At 37.5% G+C, this 21652-nt stretch overlaps 1 protein-coding gene across 13 annotated transcripts in view; it reads left to right on the top strand.

Annotated features, from left to right (window-relative positions):
• Window positions 1–6694: 6694 nt before the first annotated feature.
• LOC100490531 (poly(rC) binding protein 3) overlaps window positions 6695–21652 on the top strand; it is a 36504-nt gene continuing 21546 nt past the window's right edge. For 3 of the 13 annotated variants that reach the window (XM_012971383.3, XM_012971382.3, XM_018097615.2), the window contains exons 1-2: window positions 6698–6900; window positions 8800–8888. The gene's annotated coding sequence lies outside the window, so the exon portion shown is untranslated. Of the gene's footprint in view, window positions 6901–8799; window positions 8889–21652 lie in introns of all 13 variants that reach the window. The other 10 variants (XM_004917903.4, XM_002932032.5, XM_004917905.4 and 7 more) reach the window with 6 other exon arrangements.

Genomic DNA, 21652 nt, shown 5'->3' with positions numbered 1-21652 from the left:
GTTTTATCTGCAGGATGGCTGATTACATGGCGGTTTGAAGGTATTTAAATCCTTCCTTTGCAAAATTGAGTTGCCTCTGTAGCTCTGCGCTGCTGGTACGCTGCTGGGCTGTAAACTATTGATTTGGCTGCTAAGGTATGTACCTGTAGCTTGCCTCTCTTCCCAATTCAAATGTGTATTTGGGGGAATTGATTTTTATACTGAATTTTTTCTCTTGCAGATGGATAAGTCTGGCAAGAGAAAAAGAAAGTCAAGGCACTTAATGTGTTCAGGATGTAACCAGTTACTACCAGATAACTGGGATGGCAACAAATGTTCTGCATGTTTACAATCCTCTGCTTCTGAGTCTCATGGGAATGATACCAATCAGTTCATTAACTGGTTTAAAAAATGCCCAGATTAATTAAAGAAGTCTGTAAAGTCATTTCACCAAAAGAATCCACTCAAACAAGTTCAAGTACCCAAGACTTCCCCTTTTTTATTCAAAAAAAAGCTTTAACCTTTCCAGTACATTCTTCAGTAAAAAGTCTGATTGAACAAGAATGGAAAAATCCAAAAAAAAACCTGAAGCATCTAAACGCTTCAAAGTTATGTTTCCCTTTGAAAATAAAGATATTGAAGAGTGGGAAAATCCGCCAAAAGTTGATATTCCAGTAGCTAGACTGTCCAAAAGGACAACTATCCCTGTGGAAGAGGCAGCAATAAAGGACCAGATGGATCGGAGGGCAGAATGTGCCCTGCGCAGATCATATATTGCGGGTGCTTCAGTCTGTAAACCTTCATTGGCAGCGGTTTCTGTCTCCAGATCTCTTAAACATTGGATAAATACCTTAGAAGAGGATATAGATTCTGGGGTTTCAAGTGATGTCCTTCTTGATATGCTATATCCAATAAAGTTAGCTGTGGATTTTTTATGCGATGTTGCGGTGGATACCTTGAATATTCTTCAGAAGGGGGATCTGATGATTACTTTGGATCTGAAGGACGCGTATCTTCACGTACCAATTCATCTAGCCAGCAGGAAGTTTCTTCGCATAGCAGTTGTTCTGAAAGGGAAGGTTCTTCATTTCCAGTTCAGGGCTCTTCCCTTTGGAATCACTTCAGCTCCAAGAGTGTTCACGAAAATAATTGTGATTCTAGCAGCTCATCTAAGGAAACAGGGAGTGTTATCTGGACGACTGGCTGATCAAAGCTTCATCGGAAGCTTTATTGAGAAATCATATGAATCTGACTATGGAAGTTTTAAAGAAGCACGGCTGGATAATAAACAAAGAAAAATCAAATCTGCAGCCATCAACCTCAGCCGTTTTTCTGGGTCTACAATTGGACACAGTCAAGATGAAAGTTTTTCTTCCAGCACAGAAAGTCCAATCACTCAGAACAGCCATAAAATCCTTGATTCGCTTGCGTTCAGTGTCTATTCGACAAGCCATGAGGGTGCTGGGCATGATGACATCTGTGATAGAGGCTATACCTTGGGCCAGAGCTCACATGAGATCTCTTCAGGAGGTAATCTTGAGGAAGTGGGACAAGAATCTTCAGTCTTTAGACAAATCGTTTCATGTGAACCTTCAATTGAAGAAAGATCTGAGATGGTGGTTATCCAATCACAATCTGAATCAAGGGAGGTCCTTTCAGACTCCAGATTTTCGTTTGTTGACGACGGATGCATCCGCATTAGGTTGGGGTGCTCACCTTGGAAATCATGTAGTCCAAGGAAAGTGGTCATTTTGGGAAAATAATCAATCTTCCAATTTCAGAGAGTTGAAAGCAGTCCGGTTGGCACTTCAGAAATTCAAAGGCAAGCTCAAGAATCATCAAGTCCTCATTCAGTCGGACAACTCTACAACAGTCTCATACATAAACCGTCAAGGGGGGACAAGAGCCCCCCTATTGATGAGAGAATGCAGGAAACTGATGGTTTGGGCCGAAAATCACCTGAAAATAATCAGAGCAGTTCACATAAAAGGAGAAGAGTGCTAGCAGACAGGCTCAGCAGGGAAATTCTGAGTCAGAGCGAATGGGAGCTCAATCCCCAAGTTTTTCAAGAGATCGTGCAGAAGTGGGGATATCCATGGATAGATCTGATAGCTTCCAGGGCCAACAGGAAGGTTCATCAGTTTTGTTCATTAGCGAAGTCGGACAATCCGAATTACCTGGATGCGATGACCATTCCCTGGAATTTCCAACTATGCTACATATTTCCTCCTCTCCCTATGCTTCCAAGGGTCATTCAGAAAGTCAGGCAAGACAAAGCGTCAGTGATCCTCATTGCTCCCTTCTGGCCGAGGAGAACTTGGTTTACAGATCTAATTCTTCTGAGCAAGGGGTGTTTTTGGAAATTACCGACAAGAGCAGATCTTCTCTGTCAAGGTCAGATGCTTCACCCAAATCCAGACAGACTATCTCTGACGGCTTGGAAATTGATAGGGGCAATCTAAGTGTTCAAGGCCTTTCAGAGGAGGTGGTGGATACCATGTTGAACTCCAGAAAACCCTCAACATCGCGAATTTATAATAGAGTGTGGAAAGTTTTTCAAAGATGGGCTCTGGAGAAGAAAATTATTCCAAGGGAATGTTCAGTTCCAAATATATTACAATTTCTACAAGATGGTTTCTCCAAGGGTCTTAAACCAAATACTCTGAAGGTTCATCTGTCAGCTCTCTCAGCCATGCTTTCAGCAAATCTTGCTAATAATCCGTTGATTAAAAAATTTTTCAGTGCTGTTTCAAGATTGAGGCCCAGAATAAAGGAAGTTCTGGCTCCATGGGATCTAAACATTGTGTTATCAACGCTGGTTGAGAAACCTTTTGAACCATTACAAGACATAAAATTAAAATTTCTGACCTGGAAAACGGCATTCCTAGTTGCTATTTCTTCCGCTAGAAGAGTTGGGGAGCTACAAGCCTTAGCAGTAGGACCTCCATATACTCAAATCTTTCCAGACAAAGTTATCCTCAAAACTCTGCCTTTTTTTCGTCCAAAAGTTTCTTCAATTGCCAACCTTAATTCTCAAATTGTATTACCTTCTTTCTCATCAGATTCTCACCTAAAACTGCAGTCTTTGGATGTGCGCAGGTGTCTGTTGACGTACATTGAGAAGTCAAAAGAGTTCAGGAAGTCGGAACACTTATTTGTTCTTTTTGCTGGTAAAAGGAAAGGTTGCAAAGCCTCAAAACCTACTATAGCATCCTGGGTAAAAAACGCTATTTCCTGCTCTTATAATTCTGCTGGGAAAGATCCTCCTCCTCAGTTAAAGGCTCATTCTACAAGATCAGTTTCTACTTCTTGGGCTGAAAGGTCAGCTATGGATGTGCAAGAAATTTGTAAAGCAGCCACATGGTCCAGCGTACACACGTTTGCCAGACACTTCAGACTTGACTTAGCAGCCAAGTATGATACAGCCTATGGCAGCTCGGTATTGGAATCGGCTTCTATGAGGCAGTTCTCCCCCCCCCTTGTTAGCTTGCTATATCCTTCGCTTGGTGCTGCCTGTAGGACGTAAAGAAATGAGAAAATTTGTTCTTACCTGAAATTTTCATTTTCTTGAGTCCGAAAGGCAGCACATATATCCCTACCCGAATAAAAATTATGATGCATAAGATGATGTGGTCTTTTTTTCTGAGTCTTTTTAGAAACACTGGGGAGCAAGGGGGAGAGATGGGATATTTGTAAATGATTCTAATTGGTTGTGCTATTCTCCTGTCCTACCAGAGTGGTCCAGAGGATTAACCCTTCGCTTGGTGCTGCCTTTCGGACTCAAGAAAATGAAAATTTCAGGTAAGAACAAATTTTCTCATTTTCTGTTTTGGTGGTCTGTTTCTTATTTCTCTCACCTTTCCTTGCCACCTTTTTGGTCTTTTTCTCCTTTTAGTAGATGGATGGGTTTAGTTTCTGTTTCACCTTTGTGCAGGAAGTGAAGACAGGTTCAGCTTTCTGCTCCCCTTTTTTGCACATTGTCATTGCTTTTCTGTTTTGAAAAAAGTGTATGGATCATTTATCTCTTTTCTATGCAGCTATTGATGTAGAAATTGAGTTGAGCTCTTATTCATTGGTGCATAGTTTCCAACTCACTGGCCTTTGTAATTAATCTCTTAAAACATTAAACCTTGTTAAAAAGCCAGAATTGACCTGTGTCTAACATTCATCTTTTTTTTCTGCACCACAAACTTTTTCTTACAGGAAAACTTGAATCCTTAGTTTTATATTTGACGTTACATGTGTTAGTAGAAGGTTTAAGTAGTTGTCTAAAGCAGAAGACACACAGAGCTACTAGTAGCAGCTACTTGTCATGGCTGCAAAAGTAGACAATGCCAATAATTTACTGATTATTGTCTCTATGTGTGTTTTGGCAGAGGCAATTTCTAGTATTGCATATGGCAGAGAATTATAGAACGTGGATGAGTTCTTATATATTAAGCTCAGTGTGTTATCTTAAATTAGATTCATATTTTCTATGCCCTATACATTACCACCAATAAAGACACAAAGGACTAGGCCTAATTGCACTGTTTTCTACCCTGCTGTTTCTAAACCAATTACCCTAATCCTAGTTCCCTAATTTCTATTTATTTTAGGGCTCTTTACTCAGTTATGGCAATGCTTTATGCAGAATAAAAATATAGTTCTAGGTGGCACAAATGTGGCAAATTTATTGGCAGTAAAATGCCAAAATGACTTTCCTTCTCCTTTAATTCTATTCCTGCAGTTAATGCTTTCAGGTCTTTTGATCTTACTTACCATATGGTACCACGTTGGTTTTCTCCCTTTTTGTCCCGTAACCTTTTTAATTTTGCTTTGCTGTGTTTTGCCAGTCAACATTGTAGCATTGCATAGATTGAAGGGAAACCTAACAACATAAATTTTGCGTCCCCGGCACACTTTCAATTTAACATTGTGTGGCACAACAATGTCATAAACGTGGACTGACTCCCTCCACGCTTTAAAAGAGCCACAGACATTGTTGGACTTGTTTGGTTATACTTTGCCTGTGTTAACATCGCAGTTCAAAGATTTTGTCATGTACTACAAAGCTTTTTGTCATGTACTACAGCACATAGCTGTACTGTCAGTCAAGAGATGAACACGATCATATAGGCTTTTTTTATATTTAGGCAGTTAAATGACCCATCTTATGACAAAATCTGGGCTAAAATATTCAGATCTTGTATGGTCAGACATGCAAGTTTTTTGCAGTCAAAAGGTATTAATGATTAACAGCATAAACAGACAAACGTTCCCAAATGTTTCCAGAACTGGTTGTTTCCTTGTTAATATAAGAGAAAGTAACGTTTATATATTTGGTACCACCAATAATACCTGTATACTGTTGAAATGGAGTATATTTTGAGATATCATTCAGAGTAAAAGATTATGTGGCAATGCTTACATTCTTCCTTTTTAAAAACAATTGTTACTTGTTCTTTTTTAAGAGAATGCCATCCCAAAAAGCAAACAAGTTCTAGCTTTGTGTCCCTGTTTATAGTTGGATTACAACTTTACACAGTTTAGCTGGCTTTTGTGTAGGTATTAGTAACAGCTCATCGAGAGTGTTTTTACTGGCCTGCATTCAAGGATTTTTACCGATGTAAGCTCTTCAGATGCACTTACAATATATCTTGACTGGTGAGACATAAGCAGGTCATCTAATCAGTTGGCTAGTGAGCTGATCACATCCAATCTGCATGAAGAGAGATCGTTTACCTTCATATTTTCCCCCCATCCATCTGTTTTCCTCTTGCAATAAGTCTGTGAATGCATGTTCAGTAGCCAAGAATAATTCTATATTATTTGTAAGCTCAATAGGACAGGAACCTCCTTTCTGCTATTCTTCTTACCACATTGCACATCATCTCTGTATATTTATATTTATTTATATGTTTGTCTGCCCTGTTTGCAGGTCTGTATTGTAAACATGTGCAACACTGTTTATACACTAACTGCTATATAATATACATTTATACTATATACAGAATTATTATTTTAAGTGTTTAATAAATGTAATATTTATGAGCCAGATGTATTTTTAAATCCTCAGGAAATGGCTAGTTTTAATGTCAAGGACTATTTAAATCCAAATATTTTGTATTTGTGATCAGTAAATTTTATCTACTAGTTTATCTATTGGCTCCATATTTTGTTTATTTCTCTCTCAGTCTTTTTCTTTTTCTCCCTTTTTCCCTTGTAAAAGTATGGTCATAACAGACTGTGTTTGGAATGCACTTATCTGGACTGTGTATATATATAAATCCACCATACTGGACTGCACCCAGGCATCCTACTCTCCAGTATATGTGAGTGCCAGCTGCATTGACTGTGAGATATATATATATGTACACATACACACAGTGGGTATAGTAACTGGTAATTATAGTAATTCATATATATATTTGTCTTCATTTGCTTGTTTATTGAATCTGCTGGACACTTTACCCAATTACTATACTCATGCAAGTTTGTCTAGGAACAGACCTGATCCTACATATGTATCTGTAGCTAAATACTCTCTGATATGACATATATTTATTAGTGCTTCCAAAAAAAAATGTAATTGTATTTTCTGACGGGTTGTGCTAGTCTGTAATGCAATATGTAATGTTATTGCTCATCTCTGTTCCATTAACGGCTGAAAGTTAATTGAATGGTGCAGCATTGATTTGCTATTGAGGGAACTTTTTCCCCTGGCCCTAGGATGTTACTCTTGGAACATGTGTTTGGATTCCCACTCTCCTCTCCCCTTCACGCCCTTCTGAAGAGATTAGTGCAAACTGCAACAAGCCACCTCCCTCCCAAAGAACTGACCTTGCTGGGGGCGATGGCAGAGGTTACTTATAGGGTGACAATGAAGAGTCTTTGCAGCACTGGAGGCCACCTGCCTGCTCGCAGACCAAACTGTATGTGGTGAGTTACCCTTTACACATTCTTTGATCCATGGTCATATATGTAACATGCATTCTCAGTGTCTGTTAGGGGCCCAGATCAAAAATGTTGGTTTTAATTTTAGCACTTGGTAATGTTATTTCTACAAAGATTGTTACAAGTCTGTACTGTGTATATGCCCAGGGTTGACATCCCTTAGATGTTATCACTGCTTTCTGCTCCCATTCATTTTACAGAATGGTTATTAGTATACACAGAGATCTGCAAATTGTTGCTCTACCATTGAGGCTAAATTACAACTCACAAAAGAAGTTTTACAGTTGCTGAACACACACAGACTGAAGATGATAGCAAATGTGCAATCATATTAGTAAGGGTATAGGATCTGTTATCCAGAAACCTGTTACTCAGGAAGGCCATCTCCCAAAATTTAAAAAAATTGAATTATTTGAAAAAGATGAATTCCTTTTTCTCTGTAATAAAACGGTACCTTGTACTTGTTCCAAATTAACATAGATTTAATCTTTATTAGTGGCAAAACAATCCTAGTGCTTTAATGAATTTTTAGTAGACTTAAGGAAACATCCCTTATCCAGAAAACCCCAGGTCCTAAGCATTTTGGATACCTGTATAAATGTAATTATAAAGAGAGAATCTGAACACAGCATCATCTATATTAAAAAAAATTAAAATGCATGCATGCATAGAATTATTGCAGTGGTTTTAGCATATATGTGATATCCTTTGCAATCATTGTAGAGACCTGCAGCTGACCTTACTTGTATGTATTTAGGGGACATCCATGCTATAAATGAATATAAGATTCTATTGTACTTGCTTTATTGGACTTGGGTTGAATGTGCAGAGACCATTCTATACACTGCCCATAACTAGCCCTGTGTGTGTGTAGTCAGATCTCAGCCCTGTCCTACATCATGATACCAAACTGTTGTTTCAGCCATTTGATGTTGATGGGAGGTGTAGAGAGACTCTACTAACAGCTGAGTGGTTTTAATCTGGAGAAGCCTGGCGATTTGAGCCTATAATCCAGATATCCTTGCTCTGCTGAAAGAACACACATTTAATATGAAAGCTGATTGTTAACCCTGTAAGATCTAGGTCCAACTTTAGCAAATGTCATGCCATATGTCTATGCTAATAGCAGACTTTATCCATGATCTCTAGGCATAATGTACCCAGAGATTAATTTCAGAGTTGCCATCATATCCAAAATGTATCTGCATGTTTCATCCCAAAACTGCTCAACAATTCTCACTGTAAAAAAAGATGGAACACGTTTCAGTTGATTAATCTACAGAAATGATTACATACCCCCCCTTCCCTCTTATAGGGAGCTTCTGGTTTAATTTCTGCCATTCATGGCTGCTAGGGTTTTTCCTTAACGAAACTGTTATTTTTACTCTGACTTTAATTTTGTAGAGCAAATAGACATTCCTAAATCATGTTCAAGTTGAGGCTAAAACAGGCTTATATGATGCTACGGCTGAATAGAAATAGTCTATAGAAATGTGGAATACAATGTAATTCCGCAGAATGCTGGTTGGAAATGATCCTGGCTTTTCTAACCACTTGTCCTGAATACCCATGCCCTCAACAGACAGGAGACGTGCTGCATGTGGACTGTGTTGCCAGGGGCTATTGCCCCATTTATGCATCAGTGGAGTCCAGTCACAGCAATGAGAGACAGCTGTAGGACATGTTGTGTGACTATCTTCATCATTGAATTTCATTTACAGAAAACAAGGGATTTTTAGAAGAATATAGGTCACATGCGCAACACTGCTCATCATGTGACTTTATCTTGGGGCCAATAACGTTATTTCAGCCTTTGCGAGCTCAGGAAAAAAATTATTTGGATCAAAATTTTTGCCAATCTTTTTTCCCTCATCTCAATCTCAGCAGCAAGACTAAGACCTTCCCACCAAAGGCTCCATCAAAGAAGGAACAACAAGAATTTTGGTTCCGATTCACTACAAGGCAACTACACAGTAAGGAAATTACTAATGTTTTGGATTGCTAGGATAAAGAGATATCAGTTTATTTTAGGTTGTTGTTGTGGGCGGATAAAATGAAAAGTCTCTAGATGTCCAAAAGACACCTTTATCTGATATAGATAGAATAAGAATTATTTTCATACATTAAACAGCATTTTCTTCTTTAAATTATAGGGACTTGGTACCATTAAAATATGAGAATGCTGCATCTTAATAACATATGCTGATATTAATAGGTGGGGAAGGAGACTGTGAGATCATAAATACAATCATATATATATACGTTTATTTAACATTTCGTTCTGATGTACTGTAGACTAAAAAAAATGGCCACTGCTGATTATCCAGGTTTCTTTGCAAGATTCCCTTTGCCCCATCCTTTTTTTATGGAACCCATGTAACTATTATCCCAGCTGTCGCTTTTAAGGTTCTTCTTAAAAGATGGAAATTTCAGTCGCTGTGTAATCCTTTGCAGATACCTGATAGAAAAAGTAAAACTTGATAGAGGATTGGTCTTTCTACATAGGAACATTTTTATCTTTGCTTTCATACAAAAATATAGTCTTCTGTGGGCACGATGGTCCATCCACCATGCTGGTGGTTCGTAAATGTCAGCTACGCGAAGCAGTTTACCTTCATTAATACCACTGTGTCCCTTTCTATTTTCTTGACCCATACAAAAAGGTAACATGCCGAGATATATTACTAGAAGCATATCGAGAATGCACAGTTTTTAATACATATATTAAATATTTTATCCAAATACAGGTATGGGATCCCTTATCCGGAAACCCATTATCCAGAAAGCTCCGAATTACGGAAAGGCCGTCTCCCATAGACTCCATTTTAATAAAATAATGGAATTTTAAAACTGATTTCCCTTTTCTCTGTAATAATAAAACAGTACCTTGTAACTGATCCCAACTAAGATATAAATAATCCTTATTGGATGCAAAACAATCCTTTGGGGTTTAATTAATGTTTTATTGATTTTTTAGTAGACTTAAGGTATGGAGATCCAAATTACAGAAAGATCCCTTATCCGGAATACCCTTGATCCCGAGCATTCTGGATAATAGGTCCTATACCTGTATATGATATTCTGATATTGATAGTCTGTCTGCCAATAATAAAAAAACAGAAGGGTTCCATATGATTGGAAAAAAAAAGATCTTTTTTTAAATGTTGTGTCAGACATTTGATGTTAGAGCTCAGTAGAATATCTTATAATAAAGATGAAAAAATACTTGTGTAAATAAATACATTGAACATGTGCATAAGGTTTTGTCTATTTTAGGAAAGACAATAATTATGTAGCTTAATTGAATCTTTGTGGCTTGAGGCCAGGCAGAGAGGCTTAATATATGTGTGTATTATTAGTAGATGTCTCTAATTGCTATGTATTGTGAGTAACCAAAAGGCTTTTATAGATAATCCTCCCCTATAGTTCCGTATACAGCCTATGCCTTCATTTGTTCATTCTGCTTATTTCAGCTTTGATGCATTTGGTAATCTAAAAATAACAACAGGGATAGTTGTTATATAGTGATAGATATAAAAAAAAAAATTATTTACAAAATATGAACTCTCCACCATTTGTATGTTTGTAGCGGTTATGCTGTCCATCAATGAATGCTTCTGAATTGCAATCAGCAACCAAACCCAGTATGCATTTTAATTAAGCTTTTGGCACAGAACATATAACAGTTGAGTAAAAAATAAGGTGAAGGGAGAGGTTGTCTGCTTGTCCTTTATATTCTCATTGTTTTTAGGGGAGCATGGGATCCTATTGTTCCTTATCATCAGACCAATGTCAAACGGCATGCCTGAAACACAAATAATATACAAAAAAGAGGTCGTACCCCCAGCACTACTGCTACCAATTAAAGGTACTAGTAGTACAGATTACATGGACATCCAGCCATGTACCATTTGCAAGAGAAAACAATAGCACAAAGTACACAGCTCATTTCATTATCAACTTGTGTGCGCTATACGATTTTTAAATTTGCAAAGGCCAACAAACCAGTTATGTTGTTTTATCATGTTAATATACTGTAAGTATTATGGTTGATAAAAAAGCGCACATACCTTAGGTTCAATCCATCAATCCTGCCTCCTGCTAATCTGGGCCCTTTATATAAGAATGGAAAGAATATAGACTGTATGACTTTCTGCAGTATTAATCCTGAAAATATTTGCCTGCTAGAATTTAGCTGGCAACAATGTTCCCTTTAAGGTGTGCGCTCGTGCACGTGCACACAAAGTTTAAGGCCAGTGCACACAACAAATTGTGGTGCGCACAAAGATTTTGTATGGAAACACAAAATGTTGTATCCATTCTGACCTGAGCACACCATTTTTAAAAATGAGCACACAGCTTTAAAATGTGGGCACAAAAGAATTTATTTGCACACACGTAGCTGAGAAGGAATTAGTGGAAACATTGGCTGGCAATTTCCCATAGTGCCCTTGTATTGGGTGTCATATGGATTCAGTTTAATGCAGTGTAGGCCTGTATCATTAACAGCAAATTGGCTAATATTGTGATGTTTCTGTGTATTTCAGAAAACCTCTTGGTCTAAGTAGCTTTGTTTACATTTACAAGATATGGATACACGTGTAACGTTTATTTTAAATAGGTGCAGATTTACTAAAACTCTAACATTTCTCAAAAAACCAGTGTCAAAAATCCGAAACGTCTAAAGTTTCAAAGTAAAAGAAGGATCCTAGAGGGAAGGGACATCTGCCATTTACTTCTACATGATCGCAGCAAGTTGGAAAATTGTCAGATTCGGATTTTTAGCCGTTTTGACGTTCTGAAATCTCAGAAAAGTTGCAACTTTTTTTTTCTGCGATTAAAAAATCCGAATCGAAAAAAAAAAAAATCCATTGGTTAGTAAATGGCCCCCATAGTGTGGAAACAGGATTTTACAATCCCTCTTTTGAGTACTGAATACAGCACTGCAGAATGTAGGCAGCACTGCATTCATGGGGGTATTGGCAGGTGCAACAGATTGCAGAAACCTGACACAAGTCATTTGTGGAAAGCAGGGAGCAAAGTGCCAAAAGGTACAATTGCATATTAACCAATGCAGTTGAGCAGTAGAGACTATGCATTAGAGCTAAAAGTGTTTGGTTTTTTTGCAGATTCTATATTAAATCAGGTTACAAAATCATAGCAAGCGCAGTAAATAAAATAAGTTATGTTATTGCGTTTAATGGACACCCATATAAATTTTAACAGAATAAATGTATGAAGCAAATTTTAGAGAAACCATTTCAAGACATTTTTAAGATTTACTGTTACGTATAAAGGCCAAATTCTCAATATCCATTTTGCTGAGAGAGAACTGAATAGGAATGAAAATAATGTGTAATGTAATGTGACTGGAGGTTTGAAACTAAAACCAACAATTAGTTTGACATTGAAAAAGACAGAAAGGATGTTTGAGGATTTGAAAGAAAATGCATTGCCCCAGGGTCCTGATATATTTTAAAAGCAGGGAAATGTTTAGTGTTTTAATAAAATGTGATGTTATGGTAGGTTTTCTAATTGAAACAGAGAAATAACATTAGGAATGCATTATGATGGGCTGGTGTAGCCAGCAAAATTAGTATTGCAATTAGTATTGCTTCCTCAGCAAGGGGAATAGATATTTAGTGTGCACAAAATAGGCTGAAGGGTAAAATTAACATCATTTGTGTATCTAGAAGTGTTGACATGCAAGGTTGCTTTGGGATAGTTGCCAGAACAATAGATCTCAAGAACAATACATGTCTCCTCTGGTAATAACAAAACATTATATTGGCATCCAACTAAAGATGGCCATACACGGTATGTTTGTTCATTTGGAGAAGTTGCCAACAGAGCAGATCTTTCCCCCAATATGCCCACCTTGGGTTGGTAATATCACCCTAATGCAATCATTTGGGCCTAGGGCCTACAATCTCATTACAATGTTGGGGTTTCAAAAAGTCAAAACGAGGACCACAACAATGACCCAGTGTGGTTCCCTATTTGACTAAAAAATCAAACCTGCCTGATCAATATCTGGCTGATTTTCGGCAAGATATCAGTCGGGTAGGGTAGTCGGGGTGCCCATGCATGGGCAGATAAGCTGCAGAATCAGTCTAAAGGAATCGAATTAGCTGCTGAAATGTTTTGCCACCTTAACTTTTGATACAGCTGTAGGATCAATTGCAATACCAAAAATGCCATTCAAGGGATTATTCAGTGTTTGAAATGGATTTTGAAAAGGAGTTCTGCATCCTAACCATCTCCTTCATACCATCTTTCAGGAGCTTAACAATGTTTAATGGTCTGTTATAACACCGTGGCACATTTTGCAGAATTCAAATCCATAACATTACTCTTCTAAAATGAAAAATGCAAATGTGGCGTGAAATGCTTTGATAGACAAATGTGATGCCAAGCATCCTCAATTAATTTGCTTGGAAATCTTGTTTGTATGATTCTACTATCAGGCTATTCAGTTTATTAAGCTCATTACCCTCCAGGTTTATTGACTCACCAGTAACAATGATGTAGCCTTTCCCAAAGTCAGAAAAACAGCCAGTGTCCTTCCTCTGTCTATAATAGGGCAGAGCGCTCAACAGATACAATATAATTGGTTAAAGCTGCTTCCTATTCTGGATCTAAAGAACTAGGGAGCAGAGAGAGCGCTTATGTACCTTCATGGTCATTTTTGGCATACATATCAAAATTATTCTATGGTCATGTCCTACAATGTGTTGAATGACTCAAAAACCAAATTGACTCATGAACAATACAGATTGCAAAATACCTACTTGGTCACTGTGAAATGGCACCTGACAATAAGGGACAGGTTTTAATGCTGTGCACTAAATCACCCTACTCCTATTGCAATACCGTAGCAGTGTACAAGACTCCTTTTTGTGTTTTAATCAGGATCATAGCAGTAGATGTATAAATGGGTGGCTTGGCAGTAAACAATATCAGTATTTTTTTTCAGTGAGTTTTTAAATATCAGGAGAAGGTGGCATATCCATGAGAACAGTTTGGAGTGTGGGCGAAAACTTGAAAACCCATATGGACAGAAGAAAAATACACAAACTCCTTGCAAATAGCTCTGTGGCTGGATTTGAACCTAGGACTTGTGATGCTAGACAGCAATGCTAGCCACTGTGCCTTCATGTAGATCTATAAATATTAAATAAATCGAATAGGACTGTTTTGCTTCCAATAAGAACTAATTCTATCTTGATTAGGATTCATGTTACTGTTTTGTTTCAATACAGAGAAGTAGGAGCAATGTTTTAAAATTCTGAATTATATGCTAACAATACAGTCTATGGGAGATGACCTTGCCACAATTCGGAGCTTTCTGGGTAACAGTTTTTTTGATAATGAATCTTATACCTGTATAACAAATAACCAACAGTTAAAATATTGTCAGCTTAGAGCTCTCACTTACTCTAGCTATGGACATTAACGTGGACACGGTTTTGAGTTCTGATACTACATCTGATCAAAATCTTAGTAAAGTAGGGGAATTCTTTTAGGAGAAAGTAAGTTCTGAAGTATTTCAGGTTTGTATTTAAAATAGCAACAACATTATGCTTGACCTCACAGGGAAAACCAGGCTGCTAAGAATAGCAGCTCAGAATATCTAAATGCTAAACAAAAGGACAAGGAAACATTTGACTAAAAAGAAGTGGAATTCAAGGAAGCAGTAATAGCAGCCATTAATAGTAGCCATAATAGCCGTCAGTACTAGGCTGAATTGATACAATATTGGCAATACACTAATATGACAAATGCATCTGAAGCCAGGCTGAGCGTGCTAGTTTAGCGCAAGGCTGGGCAACCAAGCCGGATACAGCTATAGGTGGATCCTAATGGGAATTTTAGTGTATTGAAAGGCTGTTGGATTTGTGAACAAGACAAGATCATGTTGTCCTTTTGGAGTTGCACTGAGGATGTAATAGCAGAGAGGGTAGTGTAAAAGTGCATGATCAGACAGAAGACTGGGGCCTATATGCTGGAGTATGCACACAACGTCTGCACAAAGGCCTTTTCACCAAACATCAGCAAAGGGTCAGATTGACATGGACACTAAACCGCAGGGACTAAAACCTGGCACTGTTCCCCACAAAGAGGCTAGATATCTCTTTCTGGATTTCTAAACAGATAAAAAAAAAAATAAGAATACTTTCAGAAATTGATCTAACCGGGTTTCTATCTGGGAAAACTGAGATTTTTAATTAAGTAGGAAAAGTATTTGGGTCACTGGACTTTCTAGGACCCTGAAGCAAAAAATAACCATTTGTAGCCATGAAAGTAGCATAAGCTGCAATACATTTAAAATATTAAATGTGGTTGCAGTATAACATGCAGCAAGTAATAGGAAAATGATAACAGTAAAAATCTAGCCTCAAAATGAGTCTGCTTATCCATTATTGGGTGTCAGTGACTCCCACAAAGCAGATACCATTTGAAACTAATGTTAGAGAGTGGCAGAATAGAAACACATAAAACATAAAGAAGATAAAATTCAAATGGTCTCAGAACACAAGTGACAGTGTTTGGGAAAAGGGGGGGAGGTTTGAAGAAGGGCAAAATATTCTTTTGCCAAGGTCTTATTGGGAGCTTCTATGTCATGTTGTAGTCATTATTCTGTTGATAAAACAAATGACTGATTTTAGCCCTATATCTTAGCCCTAGATTTTCTTTTTTAGCACTCGGTTTTCTGATTTGTTTGATCAATGACAATACCACCACCTCTGGAATATAAGAATATATGGCAGAAAACTATGGTGAAATGTATGAAAAATTGGTGGAAATTGGGTATCTGTAAATAATTGAAACTACAAAACCGGTTTGCCTGTGGCTTTGCATCCCATACAGCTGAGCAGATAGACAGCCGCTATGCCACTTGGAACTATAATCCTCTGAGTGATTGTAATCAGTGTAGAGGCTTGGGAAATTGACATGTGATACAGAATGGCAGCTGTGATGTCTGCATGCAGAGCAAGGCTGTGGAACCCACAGCATGGAGTAAATGAGTTTCTGCACAAAAAGAGACCGAATAGGAGACTGCCATCATGGATAAACCATAATAAGCAGTGTTGCAAAGCAATGCAATTAGACAGGTGAGCCCAGGTCACACAAAGAAAGTGCATTAATTTGTCCTGGTCACTGAGATTCAACAAAATTCCCTAAAAAAACAACAACCATGTAAAGGCAGAACCCTATCTCTGAAGGGTCTAAATGACCATCTGGAGACTGAAGGATTTTTCTTTTAAATTGTGCATTGCATTAACCATTTTGTGCTTTTTTATGTACCCTAACACAATGGATACAACAGCTCTTATGCCACTGAAGGCAAGAACAAAAGCAGTGGCATAAATGTAACCAGCTGTGCACATCAATGCAGTATGCTATTATAAATACTAATATTTTTGGCAGAGAAAAGGTAAAACTATTAGAACCCACCCAGTATATGTTGTTTGGGTGACAATATGATGAGTAGGAATATATGTAGAACATTTTTTTTAATTATGTCAAAGTGCCACTGCCTTTATTTTTTATTTATAAACAAAATTTGAATGCTTTTTTGGCTGTAGACCAGGAGGTTCAGATTTCAAATACTTTTATATAAACAGTCCACTGGAGTCATTAACTCTACCTCCATTAACCTAATTTATCTCCAACATTCTGACCACACCAGCCCTCATGGCATAGGATTACTGACCTTGTTGTGTGTCTTGTAAAACTAAAGTTGTGATTATGCTCCTATATCTATATTCCCAGCCATAAAGCAACATAAGATTGCTGCAAAGATGCAGTGGTAAGCATTGCTGCCTGGTAGTGCTAGGATACTTCAACTTCAAGATGTGCTGCATCGGCATGAACTCTGCATGTTCTACGTGTTTCCTCAGGGTGCTCCAGTTTCTTCCCAAAAAAATAAAGGCAGATTAATTAATCACTGATTACAGTATCCATTGTGTATGTGTACATGCTAGGAACTTAAATGAACAGTAACACCAAAAAATAAATTGTTTAAAGTAATTAAAATATAATTAACTGCTGCCCTGCAAAGGTATAAGTTGTGTGTTAGCTACCATATTTTATATCAATGATCCATAACCAGTGGCTCAGGAGCAACATGTTGCTCACCAGTCCCTTCAATGTTGCTCCTATTGGCCCTAAAGCAGGTGCTTATTATTTAATTTCTGGCTCAGAGGCAAGTTTTGGTTGTATAAAAAACAGGTGTACTGCCAAATGGAGCCTCCTGTAGGCTGCCATTCCACATAGTGGCTACCAAATAGCCAATCAGAGCCCCTATTTTTAACCCCAGGAACATTTTTCATGCTCCCCAACTCTTTGTACAATTGAATGTGGCTCACGGGTAAAAAGGGTTGGGGATCCCTGTTTTATATAAATAAGCTGCTGTGTAGCCACGGGGGCAGCCATTCAAGATGGAAAAAGGAGAAAAAGCACAGGTTACATAGCAGATGACAGAGAGTTTATCGGGTATTTACTGTGTAACCTGTGCCATTTAGCCCTATTTTTATTTTACTAGCTACCCCCATGACTGCACAGCAGCTTTGTTTATATAGACTATAGTAGTGTTTCTAAAGCAAACACACCTTTACCAGTGCAGGGCAGCAGTACACTATATTCTAATTACTTTTATACACTTTCATTTTTTTGGTGTTACTGTTCCTTTAAGACTGTGAGCTGTGTTTGAGAGCATTCTTTGTGAAGTGCTGTGAAATGTTGGATTAGTATAACTAATTAATAAGAATTTCCACCCATAGTGCCCCTAATAACCTCTTAAGCACAATAAAGTATAAACATAACAAAAAGCAAAATGATGGTGGTCAATGTATGAAGTCCGAACTTTCAGGACATAACAATTAGTCAATAACTTTACCAAATGCTTGACATGTTTCTCAATAATTATGTATAAGATCAGGTCCAGTGTATATTCTTACATGGGAATAAGAAAAATTAGAATGCAGAATTATATATAATGGTCTAATGATCATAGAATAACGAATAAAGATTCTCCTTTTATGCGGAAACATCTCTGTCAGGCAAAGCTTTGCTCACAGCATGAGATACAATATGAGATTTTGTATTACAACTTACAATCTTTTCAGAGAATTCTTTATCACAGTGCTTTATAGATACAGTAAGTGTAGAAATAATGTGCATTTTCACTGAAAGCAGAGCAGAATTTGGTTGAAATCCCAGATGACAAAGAGACCCCCCTGCCCCCCTAAGCAATTACATCATTGTGCCTAGTGCTCAAACCCCTGAGGGACTATTCTATACATGTTTCGTTTGGGTAACTGAAAACTCCTAATGTGACTTGTCAGCTGAGCATGTAGAGACGCTGGATGCAGCCTTACAGGGAATATAGTATGTCCCAATCTGTCCCTTCTTGTGAGATACAGTATGAATGTTAGATTAGTTCTACATGCTGCTAATATTAAAGATAATATGGCCAAATGGAAAAGGTAATTAGAGACAAATGCCCTCCTCCATAAAAGTGTTGGTTCACCTTTCTGTTAACTTTTAGTATGTTTTAAAATGTCCTATTCCTAGGAACTTTGCAACTGTCTTTGATTATTTCTTTTTCATGGTTTTATCTTCTATAAAAAAACAAAAAACTATTTATGTGCGAAGCTACACTTATGGAAGCCTATTTATCATCATTCTCATTTTAGTGATTTTAGAGGTTTTTCAAACCACAAATAAACCCATTTTCTAAAACCAGAGTTGGCAAGTGATTTATTAGAACAGCCTTTTAAAAAAAAAGCATGAACAAAAAAAAAAACTGCATAAAAAAAGAGAAAAACACGCATTTTTTGTTCTGTCACACAAATGAAAGAGTCAAACCCCAGAAAACCTTAATTAGCCAATTAAAAAAGGACAGCTGCTGTTGATTTCTACATGACCGCGACATCTTTTAGATGGTGTATTTTTACTTTTAGATTTGTCTCAGTTTTGACGTATAAGTAAATGAGAAAAAAAATCATGGTTTTTCACACAAAAAACTTGTTTGTGGAATTGTGGAAAAAAAACCCATGACCTTTAGTAAATGGGCCCCTTATAGTTATACTTAATTTTTGTTACTTCACTTCCTCTTCAGTAGTTAACCTGTTCATATTCCAGTCTCTCCTTCAAACCACTGCCTGGTTCTAGGGTAAATAAGACCCTAGCAACCATATAGATGCTAACAAACTGGAGAGCTATGAAGAGAAAGAAAAAATAACTGAAAAACCACAAAAAATGAAGACCAATTGCAAATTGTTTCAGAATAGCTATGTCTACATCATAAAAGTTTATGTAAAGGTAAACAACATCTTTAGCCACTGAAGCCCATCTGGGAAGCAATTCAGGAGAGGACAAGCAACAAACCTACCATTTTTACTTGAGTAGAAGTCTTGGACTGAGAAGACACTGTATAATTATGTGTATAGCAAACAGCGATGGTCTACTAACCTTTTGGGACATATTTATGAGATGAAAGCTGGAGGGCAACATGGAACTTGCATTATTTAAATAAGGCCTCAGGATAATTCCATCACTGATACAGAAGTATAATCTCTTATGAGAGAGAAGCTCCTGTTACCAAACCATAAATTCTCAGCAACTTTCTAAAGCTGCCCATACAGAAGCTGACTTCCAAGCCAACTGATCTGAAAGGATCCCCAGACGAATCGTTTGTACAGTTTGACCTTACTAGAATGGTCCTGTTGGTAGAGAAACAATCTTAATTTTTATGGACGACTGCTAGTAACAACCCAACAAAATATGCAGCCTGTGCTCCTGGAGGATGCTGGTTACATGTTGTTTATTCCTTTATGCACTTGGAAGCAGCAGGGCAAATGGGCTATTAAACAACCATGCATCATACATAACTACAAGGTCCAAGTTTTCCAGGTACGGACCTAAAATTTGGAATACAATATTGGTGGAGCTTTCCATACCTTATAAAACACACAGCTTTAAGTCATTTTTTGTGTTTTATTTTGACATTTTGCTATAGTTCCAACAATCCAGGAAAGAAAATAAGGCCTTCACCCCCTTAATTTGCATTCACATTGGGCACCCGAGGAATATCTAGAATAGCAAAGTAGTGTTCACCTCATGTCTCACCCAATCTGCTACCCCTTTTATTTCTTTTGGAGCCTTGGCCCCACAATTTGGGTAGTTTTTTTTTTCGTGGAAATCTTTGATTTATCACTGCAAATGCAGCCCAATCCTTGCCATTAGTGCACTCAGGGCTATGTCTGTTATTCCTTTGTGTGCTGTTCTAAGTGTACAGTATAATGGTCACTAATGCTATTTATATAGCTTGCAGGCAGGATTTTAAAAATTGCTGTAGTGATGGGCTTGGGAACTATAATGGAGGAGTGTATAAAGTGTCCTTGACTGGTTATTCAATTGTGTTTGCTTCTTTAGCTATGTTCTTTTGTCTACCTACCCCTACCTTTGTTTGCTTTAACCCACTGGATCTTTACTAGATAGCACAGATTCACAAATATGAATATTTATAGTTAAATCTTTTTAACAACATTAATAGCTCTTTAATAGCAACATATTTACTGCAAATTTGAAAAAAATTAAAAGTCAGGCATACATAAAAATATCCGTTCCTTTGGTGCGTTCACTAAACATGCTGATGGTTTGGCAACTCACGATGGACTAAATTGGGCTGATCCGATTGTTTGCCTCATTGGTAAGGGGGTCCTATACAATCCTGTCCTTGATGCGGTTCTTGCTCAGCAGGGTTTATATACCTGCCCGACAGATATCTGCTAGATCCCTTGCCAAATATTAGTCAAATATCCATTGATCTGTCTATTTTTACACCACTGTTTTATTTGTTAAGCACCTATAAATGTTCATTATTTTAATTAAAGCAAGCAGATGTGTGATATTGTGTATAATTTGACTGGCCGTAGCGATAATACAGAACATGCAGTGGTGTTGTCCCTAGAGGTGGTGATATCTTTGCTTAACCTTTACAACTTTCATTGATCTTAACTCCTATCCTGTTGGTACAACAGTGAAAGACACTTCTTTCCCTGAAAAGAGGTTAATTTCCTTGTTCTGCTCAGGGTGCAAAGCTGTCTGGGTGGGGAAAGAAAAGACCAGCATTTGCGGCTGTGCAGGGGAGCATGAAGCGTGATTAATCTAATAACCCTGATAAATCTCACCGCTCTAACACATGACCCACTTTTTCAATCAATTGGAAACATTTATACAGGAGATAAGATATAAAGGGAAAATCTCTGCAGACCTGTGTGGGTGTCTGCTGTATGTGTATCTGCATAGGCATGTAAATAAGTGTGTGCTATTATGTATACTGTGAATAATAACAAAACATTTGTGCAAAATAATTTTAAAAATATATATATACATATTTTTATCATAGTGATAGAAGGACATTCTGCTCAAAACACAAATTGCCTGGGTGCCCAGTGTAAAAATCAAAATGTAAACAACGGATGGACACAGCACTCACAGGACTTGAAAGAAAACAGAAAATCATACATATTTTTAAATATAGTTAAGAGAGAAACTGAGAGAGATACAATATAGTTGTAAACACATTAATACAGACTGGACAGCAGATCCTCAGATCTTACATTTTTTGCAAAAAGCAAATTCATTCCTGGTCTTGTCTGCTCTACACTCCCTTTCACCAGGTTCTGTTAGAACTAAAGCATTTCACCGTTTTACCTGTGATAAG

This window comes from Xenopus tropicalis, chromosome 9, assembly GCF_000004195.4.
Source record: "Xenopus tropicalis strain Nigerian chromosome 9, UCB_Xtro_10.0, whole genome shotgun sequence".
NCBI classification, from domain to species: Eukaryota; Metazoa; Chordata; class Amphibia; order Anura; family Pipidae; genus Xenopus; species Xenopus tropicalis.
The sequence above is the reverse complement of the archived record's forward strand: the minus strand, read 5'-3'. Positions and strand labels throughout refer to the sequence as shown.